We start from the raw sequence: 13089 nt of genomic DNA, 5'->3' as shown, positions 1-13089 counted from the left end.
ACCAGGAATCTACTCTTTATACTCAGCACTGTTGATGTGACCATCCCATTTCACTAATGTGTGTATTGTTAGTGGGGCACAGGTGTGGAAATTTGGACCAATACCCATAACCAACATTGCTGTCTACTATCACCGATACTGATGATCAGTTAACCTCTGAGTCACTTGTCAACCAGGGGAGTTCCAGTGGTGAAACTTGCTGAGCTTGCTGGTGCAGATTATTCTGTGGAAAATGATCGACTTACATTTCTTCCGCAGGGCCCATGGATGGGTTACCTATATTGTCATATAACTATTACAAATTCTTGGATTGGAGTTAAAGGATTTTAAATAACAGGACAAGAAATGTGTGTAATTCATCCTACTAATGTTTTTTTAGTTGTAGCCCCTAGTACGCTTGGGCAGTATAGTGACATTATCGCTGCAATACCAACGGTCTTTACACACTACATTATTTTTGCTTCAAGTAATAATCGGTCACTTTTTTAATCATCCCCTATGTGTTTAACTGCGTCAAAAAGTCTAGTGATGTGCACCAAGATAAGTAGCCAACATCTAGCCATATAAGAGCACATATTCACTTCAATAATTAGTACTGAAACTTGTCTAACAATTTATACAGAAGATGGTTGCGAAAAAAAAGGACAGTTGGATTTATTTGACTTTTTTTTTTTGTTTCAGTCCAGATATCTCCGGAATTCTTCACTGTTAGCTTTGACTTCATGATCAAGGAGAATTTTTAACCAACAGGTTCAACACCAGATGTTTCAAATGGCTGCCTGAATAGGCCATTAAAATTACGTACATTTTCTCATACAAGTTCTATGCAAGTCTAACTACTTATGTAGCCTGTTCTTTTCACAAGTGTAGAAGCAATTGGCTTTAAGTTAATGTCATTTATTTTGTCCTTTTTTTGGAAGGCTGATTTTTAAAATGAGCGTCTCTATTAAAGATACAATCATCTATTGTGGATTATCACTGATACTGAGTATTGCTCAACACTGCTAATCAAATCATGTAGCCTAGATCTCTCACGTTTTGCCACAAATGTGGATCTCATTTAAAAATACATACTGTGCACTGAATGACAAAATAGTGCATCCTTAAAGGATAAATAAGCATAGGGAACTGAAGGGATAAAGTGTCTGGCACTACTTTTTAGGCAAGGCTGATGTGTCCTAAATGCACATATCTGCTGAAATGGTAGCCTGAATATAAGCTAATGAGCAGTATAGCCATTAAAGACCCGCATGTGTGATCAAAGGTCCCTGTGAGAAACTGCTGCTCATGAACCTAGATGATGTTTGTAAACAATCAATGCTAATGTCCCCAGATCAGTTAAATCATCCGCTTCTCTTAAAGCGCACAGAAGATGTGAACCACAGTACTGATGTTCAGCGCACATACAGGGGAACATCCCAAGTAGGAAGATCCTTAATGTCCCAAGCAGCCATTGCTTCAGGAAAGTGGTGCACTTTTCCTTCTCTTGCTGGAAAGCTGAAATTCACACAGGATTTTGAAGCATCGGCATTCGCAAGCCCACTCAAATCATAATAGATGAATGACTCGTGCTCAGAGCGGCACTCATAATCCATTTAATCCTGGCGATAACAGCTGACTACCCCAAGTTCTGAGCTCTAACCTTCCGGTGAAGCTACAGAACTTCAACTTAATCAGACTTTTAATAAGAGTTTGAGTTGTAGATGGAGGTTCTGATTTATAACTCCAGGGTCTCTCTAATGTGTCAGTCCCTGTGTGCTGTGTGACTCTTCCCAGCTCTGCGCAGGGGTTTTCCTCTGTGGTGTGTATGCCTCTGTGTTTATGTGTTTTGCTATAGCCCCTCTGCTAGCTACTGTAAGTGCTTCAGTTACACAACCACTCTAAATTTCTAAATGCCATTTTGCGTCTTCCATAAGGTTTGCTATAGGAATTTCTGTACCTGTCATCACTCATTGATTTATAGAGTACTGTACCTGACTACCAGATTTACATAATCCAAAATTTATATAGCATCTATTCAGGTAAGTACTGTAGTGGGCATTTAGTGTATGCCCAGTATATTCCTGCTATAGAACAATTTGTCCTCAATTATTATTCATATACAGTATTTGTGAACATTTCAGCAGCTTAATAAATGTTTTCCAAACCTGTGGTTTATAGGCTGATCATCCTCCAAGGTTTTGCAGAATTATTGTCTAGCTGAAATAAAGTACCAGATTTTTGATGGTTTTTTAAATAAACATGGCCATTTTTTTTGTTATAGTATGAAGGCTTATAAAGGTTTAGTTTTCATAGCGTTAGTTTGGACTCCAGTCCCTTAGCAGTTTAACATCAATGACACAAACAGCAGTGTGAGTTCTTGGGATCCCAGCAGCGCTGAGCAAGTTGTCATGTTCTGTTTTCTGTGAGAGCCTTCGCTGATACAGTTTGTAGAAGCTTTTTTTGCATATGCGTGTGTGGTATGAAGACAGGTGATGGTTCTACAGGGTGAGCAGGCAGGCAGCGCAGGAAAAATGCAAAACAGATGTACATGCTGAGTATTGGAAATAATAATACTGTCTGTCTAACAATCTTCCACCCAAGACACATGAAACCACTTTAAAACGGAGGAGAACCGTGACTAAGATCACAAATTATGGTTGACTTGCCATAATGAGGCAGATCACCATTCTGTAGAGAAAGCCCCAGTGATTTCATGGCCTTTGATGAGACGTTTAGCGTGTCATGCTTATCATATCGGGAATGTGTACCTTTCAAGTCTTGTGGTTTTCCCATGTGCTTTAAATGCCAATGGAAAGATTTTGATGGATTTCACAGATTTTCCTCATTCCAGTTCATGAAGTATGTGAATTCTGTCTAGGACACTGTGCTGTCACATTACTGTTATAAACGAAATTGCTACAAACCTTTTAACCAGCCCAGTCTGTAGCTTTATCAGGCAGTATTTACCACGCTTCTTTCAGGAACCTAATAATTATTTTAGGGCTTCTCCTGGGAGATCTTACAGATTCATTTATGTTTGTTTTGTTTGTTTGGCAGATGTAGCTATAGCCCAGTATACAATGGGTTTGTGAAAATTTTCGAGGAAGGAAAACTTTGAGTGTAATATAGATCAATAATAACAAGACCGACCTATAGATCAATGAGTAGTAAAAGCAAGTCATTGCAAACTTGGATAAACCGTTCTTCCAAGGAAAAGCACACGCCACTTGCTGCTACTGACAAATAATAAATATAGAGCAGCTGTGCAGCAAAACTATGATCCAAAAGAGCTTCTTTTTCGTTTTTAGAAGTTGACAGCATACTGACATCCAGCCTATTGTGAGGTTTGTCTCTTCTTGCAGGTCAAGCCTTGCAATGAAATGCACTAATAGTGTCCCTGGAACAGACAGTACATTTGAGTTCCAATCTCTGAACTGTCCCAGGATGCTCCATGTTCCTATCTTACGTTCTTTAGAAATCCACAGGAATTCAGTCCTGGGGAACTTAAAGCTAAATCAGCATATCTGGGATTATAATAAAAGCAAAACAACCTGAGGCGTAGTGAATGTGAAGCGTAAGTCTGTCAAATCCCATAGTATAAGTGCATTACATTTTTACTTATCCTGGAAGGGTTTTCTGGTTTTAGAGAAATTAAAATCATCAAAATGGGTTTTTCTTTTATTTTTTTTGGAAATCTTAAGATGGGTTCTTAAGTGATTATAATATATTGGTTACTGATACAGAAAGGGAAAGGATTTTAATTTATCAAAAACCACAAATGCTCCGGCAATCCGCTTAAGAAGATTTTTGAAAAGAAAGACCAACAATTGCAAGAGTGGTTCAGTGATTACACCAGATGCTACTGTCAAGGCAGCTGATGCTTATTGCAATTTAAAGAAAATTCATCTTGTTTACTACACTTCCTGTTTACAGCTTCAGTAAACCTTCCTTAATTTTGCAAATAGTTTTCACAATGACATTTTCTAAAGATCTGTGAACTTAGTCAAAAAACTAAAATAGCCAAAAGTCTTTACAGTATGTTGTTTTGTTACTTATGGTTAGGGCTGAGTAGGGGTTAAGGTCTTCACTGTTGGGATTAGTGTTTTGCAAACCTGTGTGTATATATATACTGTACTGTATGTGTGTGTGTGTGTGTGTGTGTGAGCAGGTATACCTATCCTTATGGGGACATAATGTCCCCATAACATGATAAATATCAGTTTTTTAGTTTCCTAGTCCCCATAAGGGAAAACTCTATTTTCTAAAAATCGGTGACTTGTATTTTGCTTGGTTACTTATGGTTATGGTTAGGGCTGGGTGGGGGTTAAGGTTGTCATAGTTAGCATTAGCATTTTTCTGATAGAAGTGAATGAGCAGGCCCCATAAGGATAGGTATACCCTACATGTGCGTGTGTGTGTGTGACATCTTGTCAGTGGTTCCATATGTGCAAAAAAACTTCTAAATATACAGACATATATGTTTGCTTACAGGACCATTGCTCAATAAGAGTCAATCAACAGCATGACTGAAAGGGCAATTTATCAAGACATCCGAAGGGGTCAGCAAGTAATTCTGGCTTTATTTTATTATCAGCCTTACCAACATTTACATTTGAACCATATTTTTTTTCTCTTTTCTCTGTCTGACAGGGTCTTAGGTTAAGGATGGGAGTAATACAGTACTTACTGCATCATCTCACACACAGAAATGCACTGGCCGGGATTTGAGGGGTTTATGCATGACTGTAGGCCAGGGTCTGTCCATACCATTTCAAGAATGTGGTTTTGAGGGTGTGTGAGATTGAAAAGAGGATAACAGAACAATGAGGTCCACCTGTCCTGCAATGCAAGCTGATCCATATGCAAGGTTATGTTTTAAAAAGCCGGATCTGCTGATTTTCAGGGGACACGTGTATTTGGTGCTTTTCTGGGTGTCCGTTTTTTTTTCAACACATTTTTTCCAACGTAGTTGTGAAATATTTGCATTTGTTAGAAACTGTATATGCCACGGGAGTAGGAGTTGTATTTGGTATTATTGTTTAGCAACTTTAAATGGCTGTAGTTGCTAAGCATTTGCTTTGATTTTAAAATTCAAATGCCTATACTGTACATACATCCATTTGTGTGTGTGTATGTATGTGTGTGTATACATAATGCAATATATCCATCCATCTTTCAGCTGCTTATCCAGTACAGCATTGAGGAATAACACAATATATGCGGCAGCAATTTCCGTAGGTAGCTGCGATCATTTCCCTTTATTTTAGAGGCGAGAGTGATTTCCTCATTTTGCTATCAGCACGCTTCATTTTCATTCACCAATGACTTGCCTGAAATGCTTTGTTGGTTTTTATTGGCATCTTTCAGATGTGCAGGTTTTATTGCCTTGTGAGGAAGCCTTTAACCTGCACCATTTGCCATGACTGTATTGGGCTAGTTACCTAGCTTGGCTCGATTTATATGATAATGACTTAAAAGATTTTTCTAGTGGTGCTGACCTTGCATGTGATGTTTTATCGCCATATACCTTCAATAAATTTCACATCTTTTTTAGTTGACACTTTTTAGAGTATAGCTCAGTAGTAAATGGTAGTCGTCATGCTAAATATCTATCAGAAAAATGACTGCATTCAAGGCAGGCAAAATTGGTCAACACTGACTTAAGTGTCATGAACTGAGAATCCAAATGCTTAATGTTTGCCTAATGAAGGTTTCCATCTCAGATTATGATTATGATATATTATGATAATATGTCTATTTATACGGCCCACAACATCTTTATAATTGATTATTTAATCTGGCCAACAGATCAATCTTTTGTATTCCACAAAATAAATATGATGTAACGTTATTCTGCCAATAACCAATAACCTAGTCTTATTGTCGTGACCAACTGTCAGTAGCTGTCAATGCTCTGGTACCCTAGGCAAGCTTCACCCCTATCTCCCAAGCCCCAAAAGTGTGGATAGAATTTTAAATAGGAACAGTTGTTGCTGGGGGGGGGGGGGGGGGGGTGGCTCACCTCAGAAATTGCTGTCCTGGCCATTTGCCCATCTTGTCTTTGCCAGGATCTGCCTTGGACATATTTGCAAGTTTGCCTAAAATGTCAGTTGGATCAGAATAAATAATGTACATGTTGCAAAACTTTGGCTAGTTTACATTTGAATCCTGAAAGCAGATGGTATTTTGGACCTGTTTTACACCTGGCATCTTGCAACTAAATTTTACCCACCCAGGAGGCTGCCCAAGCCATTTTATTCACCAGGGATCGCCTATGAATGGTCTCAGCTCAAGCAGACAGTTACGTATATGGGGGGGACGTTATTAAAGCCTTTCACTTGCATGTACTGTATAGTAACTCTGCTGTCTTGAATGTACTAATATGTTTTTCAGTTAATTCCATATATTGAGGTTGTATGTCAAGCCTTGAAATGGTAGAATAAATATCATCATATTACAATTTAACTGTTCAGCTATTCAATATGTATATCAAACTCAAATTTTCGCCACTTTCAATTGCTCCTTAATTTAATTCAGACTGGTCTGAATTAATGAGTTGCAGATTAGCATAACTGTGCAGACTAGCATACAGGGAAGCATGAATGTGTCCTAGACCATCTATCTATGATGTTGCACTTATGCTAATGATGAAAACCTTTTAATGTGGCAGTATTAATCTTTTTCATCATTGTAGTCCAGTCCACATAATACATGCCTGGCATTCCCTATGCTCTGCCGTGACTTACTGTATAGTTGCAAGTGGGAAAAAAAAAATGCGAAAAGTAATCCAGCAGTAATCTGCTCAGGTATGTACTGCAGTCCAGCTTGTTGCAGTTTAAAGACATGCCTCTGATTTGCTTGACACCATTTACTGCAGTATTGAACCTAGCGTAATGTACTCTGCTGGATGATGTAGTCGGGATGATGGGTGACTGCTCAGCCTGTTAAGCCGCAGTACAGCCCCAAACTCCACACCTCGATCAGCCTACATGCAGCTACGTGGCTGTCAGTGAGCCGGATGTACAGTATGAGCCTGTTCTCCAGCACACAGACCTGCCCGCATGCTCAATCTCGCGGCTCCCCCCTTGCTGAAACTTTACTTTGACAAAGAAGGTAGCCTGGTTTGCTCTGGCTTCTGAGGTTTTGTTGTGGTTTGTAAGCAAGCCCGTTATGAAGCAGGGAAATTAACTTTGAGGGTCTTTAAAGCCACCCGCTGATGACTCTGGAATGGTTCCTCATTTCCAAGAAGCCATTTCAGGTGAGCAACTGTGAACCAATGCAAGAGCTTTCAACTACTTGCAGTTATATTTCATGGATATTTTTGGGGAATTTTTGTGTTCACAGTACTCAGGTGTTGTAGTAATTCACTATCAGTCATAAAGTGCAAGATATTCATAAATTGACTGTTTGGTTTGATCTTATCAGTTCCACAGCATTGATGCTCAGCAGACCCTAGATTTTATAAGCATTCACTCTCATCATTTTATATAAATCTGACTGTTTTACCCTCAGCTTTATGCTAAATATGTAATGAAGGAAAGAATCCATGTACTGTATGTGCCACTGAATCTAACGTATACTGTAACTACTGTAGCATTTTTATCACATTTCCTGTTTCCAATGTACTTAATAATCATTATTTAAAAATGTATCTGTCACGGGAACGCTCGGGGATCGCGGGCAGAGCGGCGATCGTTCGAGGCGAACGGGCAAGAAGGATGCAGGCAGGCGGAAGTCGGGGATTAACGAGGGTTTAATATACAAACTGGGAGCAGGAGACATGTAACGCCAACTAACATCAATGACAGACAAAGCAAACAGGGGAGACCAGGACTTAAATACACCAGACTGAATGACAGCAAACAGAAACAGCTGGGTACAATTCGGGAAACACTCGTGGGTAATCAGGGGGCGTGGCACACACGAGGAGCGGACGAGCCGGGCATGACAGAACCCCCCCCCAAAGGCGCGCTACTCCGGGCGCGCCAAGGAAGGGGGCGACGGACGGGACGAGGCAAAACAGGACCTGAAAAACAAGAACAGAATCAACGCAGGACAGGGAACAGGACCGAGGCACAAAACAGAGCGAGGGACAAGACAAAAGACAAAACCTGACAGAGGGTCGGGAAGGCAGACAGGCAAACTAGGAAGGGAGACACAGAAGGAACGGGCGGAACAAAGGGGCCAGGAGTGCAAGGCGGGTACACCGGGGCACAAGGAAAAGAGACGGGCGGAACGAAAGGGCGAGCAGAAAACAGAGGGGCAGAGACAGGCGGGACAAAGGCAGGGGCGTAGGGAGACAAGGAGGGGGAACTAGGGGAAGCCCGAGGGAGCCCCAGCGGGCGACAGGAGGCAGCCGGAGGGGCCGCAGGCGGCCGGGAGGCCGGAGCGAGGAGACAGGGCGAGGGACCCGCGGAGGGGCCAGGGAGGGAGCAGGAGGGAGCAGGAGGGGCCCACGGCGAAGGCCCGGAATAGGGGGGAGCCGCAGCAGGCGGCGATGTCCGGGGGAGGGCCGGAGGTAGGGGCCCCGCAGGCGACCGAGGAGCCGCCGTCGGGGAACCCCCAGGCGACCGACCAGGACCCGGAGAGGGGAGCGAGGCAGGGCGACGAGGCACCGGAGAGGGACCCGCAGGCGACAGCCGACCCGGAGGGCCAGGACCCGCAGGCGCCAACCGAGCCCCAGCGCAGGCGAGGCAGGGCGAGCCAGGGGGCAGGGCGGGCGGGACCCCAGCCCTGCGTCTGTGTCCCCGCCCCTTACGGGACACGGACATCACGCCCCTCGGTCGGGGCCGAGGACGCCGAGGCAAGGGCAGAGGAGACACAGGAGCGGGGCCAGGGACAGGAGCGGGGCCAGGGACAGGAGCGGGGCCAGGGACAGGAGCCGGAACAGGGTCAGCAGGCGGAGGGGGCGCCTCGGGAGCTGCTGCAGCGCGGTCAGGGGGCGCCTCGGGAGCTGCTGCAGCGCGGTCAGGAACAGGAGCGCGGTCAGGAACAGGAGCGCGGTCAGGAACAGGAGCTGGCTGCAGTGGGGGCGCCTGCCCGGGAGCTGCAGGTTGCTGCAGTGGGGGCGCCTGTCCGGGAGCTGCAGCAGGCGGCTGCAGAGGGGGCGCCTCTGCAGGAACTAGAGCGCGGTCAGGAACAGGAGGTGGCTGCAGTGGGGGCGCCGGCCCGGGAGCTGCAGCAGGCGGCTGCAGAGGGGGCGCCTGCCCTGGAGCTGCAGCAGGCGGCTGCAGAGGGGGCGCCGGCCCGGGAGCTGCAGCAGGCGGCTGCAGAGGGGGCGCCTCTGCAGGAACTGGAGCGCGGTCAGGAACTGGAGCGCGGTCAGGAACTGGAGCGCGGTCAGGAACTGGAGCTGGCTGCAGAGGGGGCGCCTCTGCAGGAACTGGAGCGCGGTCAGGAACTGGAGCGCGGTCAGGAACTGGAGCGCGGTCAGGAACTGGAGCGCTGACGGGAGCTGCAGCAGGCGGCTGCAGAGGGGGCGCCGGCCCGGGAGCTGCAGCAGGCGTCTGCAGAGGGGGCGCCGGCCCTGGAGCTGCAGCAGGCGGCTGCAGAGGGGGCGCCTCTGCAGGAACTAGAGCGCGGTCAGGAACAGGAGCGCTGACGGGAGCTGCAGCAGGCGGCTGCAGAGGGGGCGCCGGCCCGGGAGCTGCAGCAGGCGGCTGCAGAGGGGGCGCCGGCCCGGGAGCTGCAGCAGGCGGCTGCAGAGGGGGCGCCGGCCCGGGAGCTGCAGCAGGCGGCTGCAGAGGGGGCGCCGGCCCGGGAGCTGCAGCAGGCGGCTGCAGAGGGGGCGCCGGCCCGGGAGCTGCAGCAGGCGGCTGCAGAGGGGGCGCCTGCCCTGGAGCTGCAGGTGGCTGCAGTGGGGGCGCCTGCCCTGGAGCTGCAGGTGGCTGCAGTGGGGGCGCCTGCCCGGGTGCTGCAGGCGTTCTCCGGAGTTGGATTAGCCTCCGGAGGTCCTCAGCCATTTTCTCCAGATCTGAAAAAGGGGAGTCTGGAGTAAAGGAGTCGAAGTCCTGCCCCAGCTGTGCGGCGAGTCTTTGCCCCTCCAGGGGGGCCTGTGGGGCCGGTTCTCCCATCACCCTCCAATAAAGCCCCTGGAGGGTGAAGTATCGGTCAGCAAGGACCGCGGGTGGCGGCGGCAGCGAAGGCGGCTGCGCAGGCGGCGGCGGCTGCACGGGAGCGGGGTCCGCCGGCAGTGACGGAGGGAGGTCCTCCGTACTGGCGATCGCCGTTCTCCTCCGTCTCCCTCGCTGGCGCCTGGCGGTTGCGGGAGGCGGCGCGATGTCCGTGAAAACGGACGGTGGAAGAAAGGCTTCTGGCTCCGGGTAGTGGAAGGGCTCCTCGTCCTCGTCCTCACTAGAGAGCCAGTACTTCCACGCAGGATCGGGGACGCGTGTGGTCGGCCCCCGGGCTGGAGGTAGGGCAGGTACCTCCCTCTCGTCCTCCGCCGGAAGCCAAAGCCTGGAGAGCGAGCAGGCGCCGAGAGAGATCGGCTCTTGTGGGAGCCTCTTCCTCCCTCTCCGCTTCTTTTTGTGGTCTGTCATTCTGTCACGGGAACGCTCGGGGATCGCGGGCAGAGCGGCGATCGTTCGAGGCGAACGGGCAAGAAGGATGCAGGCAGGCGGAAGTCGGGGATTAACGAGGGTTTAATATACAAACTGGGAGCAGGAGACATGTAACGCCAACTAACATCAATGACAGACAAAGCAAACAGGGGAGACCAGGACTTAAATACACCAGACTGAATGACAGCAAACAGAAACAGCTGGGTACAATTCGGGAAACACTCGTGGGTAATCAGGGGGCGTGGCACACACGAGGAGCGGACGAGCCGGGCATGACAGTATCAATTATTGATCTTTTTTATTTCTTTATCTATAAAGTCTATGCTGTGAAGTAGAAATCCTCTTCTTTGGTATCTTCCTTTTCCTGCATCTTGTCATCTTTCCCTTTGTCTGAAGGGTTCTGTTATTATTTTATTCCAGAAAGGGATTCCACATGGGACTCTGATCTTTCCTCGTGGTCCCTTGCAGCCTGGACTTCCCAGGAGAGGAGATTCCTTCCGGCAGGAAAACAAAAGCTTGACTAACTCCTCTTTCCAACTCGGCCACTATGCCTCTGTGCCCTCCAATGCCGCCCTGGTCGATGGGAGCCATGGCAAGAAACTTAATCCTGCTACAAAGGTCTCACTTGAGAACTTCACCACTGACAAACACCAAAGTAACACCAGAAGGAAAACCCACCCAGCATTTTCTTGGAAGCCCTTGGATGATATCATTGACCTAGACTCATCATCCTCCATTCCTCTGAGGAAATATTTAATTAATATCAAGGGATTCAAGAACATGGCTGAGGCCTCACTCCAATCCAAGAGCGCTGATTCTAGCCTTCTGGTAGAAGAGAATCTTCTCTCTGTAGGAACACCTCCACCGGCACCAACATCCAAGTCAGCTATGGAGAGCTCAGGTGACCAAGGTGCGCCCACCAGTTATGTGCCCCCACAAACGGCTCGAAGAGGGCAACGACTCCTGAAAGCAGCTGGCACGGTAGTGATTGCAGCCAGAGAAGCTAGTCAGATACCTGGACCAAATGAAAGAATGTATAGGTTCCTAAGTGGTCCTCCAGGACCTGATGGATCACCAGGAAGAAGAGTAAGTTACCCTTTCATGATTTTTCTATTTGCGGCTAATGTTGACAGAGGGGGTACATTATATTATCTTGTGATCATTATTTTATATTGAATGATTTTCTTTTTTATATATAAATGTTTAGGGCTGCTGGGGCAGAAGAGGCTATCCTGGAATTAAGGGTGACAAGGTGAGGGACACAGTTACTGGCATTAGATGTGGCTTTCATATAATAATTTGCTGTAGATTGGACTATACTGTAGGTTACCCTGATGGCAAGTGAAATAGATTTACAAATTAAAGAGGCAGTTCACCCCAAAACTGAAAACTACATGCTTTAGAGGGGGTTTAATGCTGTCTCTCAATCTATGTTGTTCTGCTGGGAGTTGCCTAGTTTTAGAGATGAAGGCCCTAGAAATCGTGGGCTTCTCTTGAATATAATGATGAATCGCATTCTTTATGTCAGAGGTGGCCAATCTTATCTGCAAAGGGCTGGATAAGGGTTTCTGGGATACCCTTTAGGTCAGCTGGTCACACCCAGGCGTGAGGACTCTTCAACCAAGCTGTCCTCTAATTAGTAATCTAATTAGGGAGTTGCAGCAAAAACCCGCACACACAGCGGCCCTTTGCGGATAAGATTGGCCATCTCTGCTTTATGTGGTGATTAAAGTGCCACAGAAACACACTAGGAAAATTCAACAGTAACGTCTCTTAGCAGAAATCATGATCTGGTTACTCTTGATAATTTACAGATTTTACATTAACTTACAGTGTACTGTGACGGGTTTTTGCTGCAGCAAATTTTAATCACTGGAAGTAAAAAAATGACATAGGTAGGGATTCAAGTTACTTGACTCACGACTTGGAGTTGAGTCACAAATTTGATGACTTGTGACTCGACAGCAAAAGTGATGGAAAGACTTTGACTCGATTTGGATTTGAAGGCACATGACTTGAGACTTGACTCGGACTCGCCAAGGAGTGACTTGTTCCCATCCCTGCAATATTATGCAATGTTATATAATGGGAAAAAAACAGTGCCATATGATATAATGTAGACATTATATTGTACATAGTAGACAATGGCTATTATGAATATTATGTGGATCAAGTACTGTACAATGGGCATATTTATTTGTACATATAACCGGAGTATAACAGAATCTGTGCAAACAGCATAAAGTGCAGATAGGGTTTTGAAAGGATACAATAATGTTAGAGATTCATGACAGTTCTTAGACTTAGAGTTCAAGATGTTAAACTGGCAAATTGCTGTTTCTATTAAGGTTCATCTGAAGTGCTTGGTCATGCATTCTGGGAAAATGAGTCTCTGACTTTGGTAACTTCTTCTCATTATCCACAGTAGACAGCAATTTCTCCCTCACTTTCCTCTCCATTACAACCTCCAGTGACTCAAACCCACTAAGCCATTGTGCCACCCACTTTATTAACAACTGAGGTGTAAACATCTGCATCCTCAAAT

The sequence above is a fragment of the Brienomyrus brachyistius genome, chromosome 2 (genome assembly GCF_023856365.1).
Source record: "Brienomyrus brachyistius isolate T26 chromosome 2, BBRACH_0.4, whole genome shotgun sequence".
Taxonomy (NCBI): domain Eukaryota; kingdom Metazoa; phylum Chordata; class Actinopteri; order Osteoglossiformes; family Mormyridae; genus Brienomyrus; species Brienomyrus brachyistius.
The sequence above is the reverse complement of the archived record's forward strand: the minus strand, read 5'-3'. Positions refer to the sequence as shown.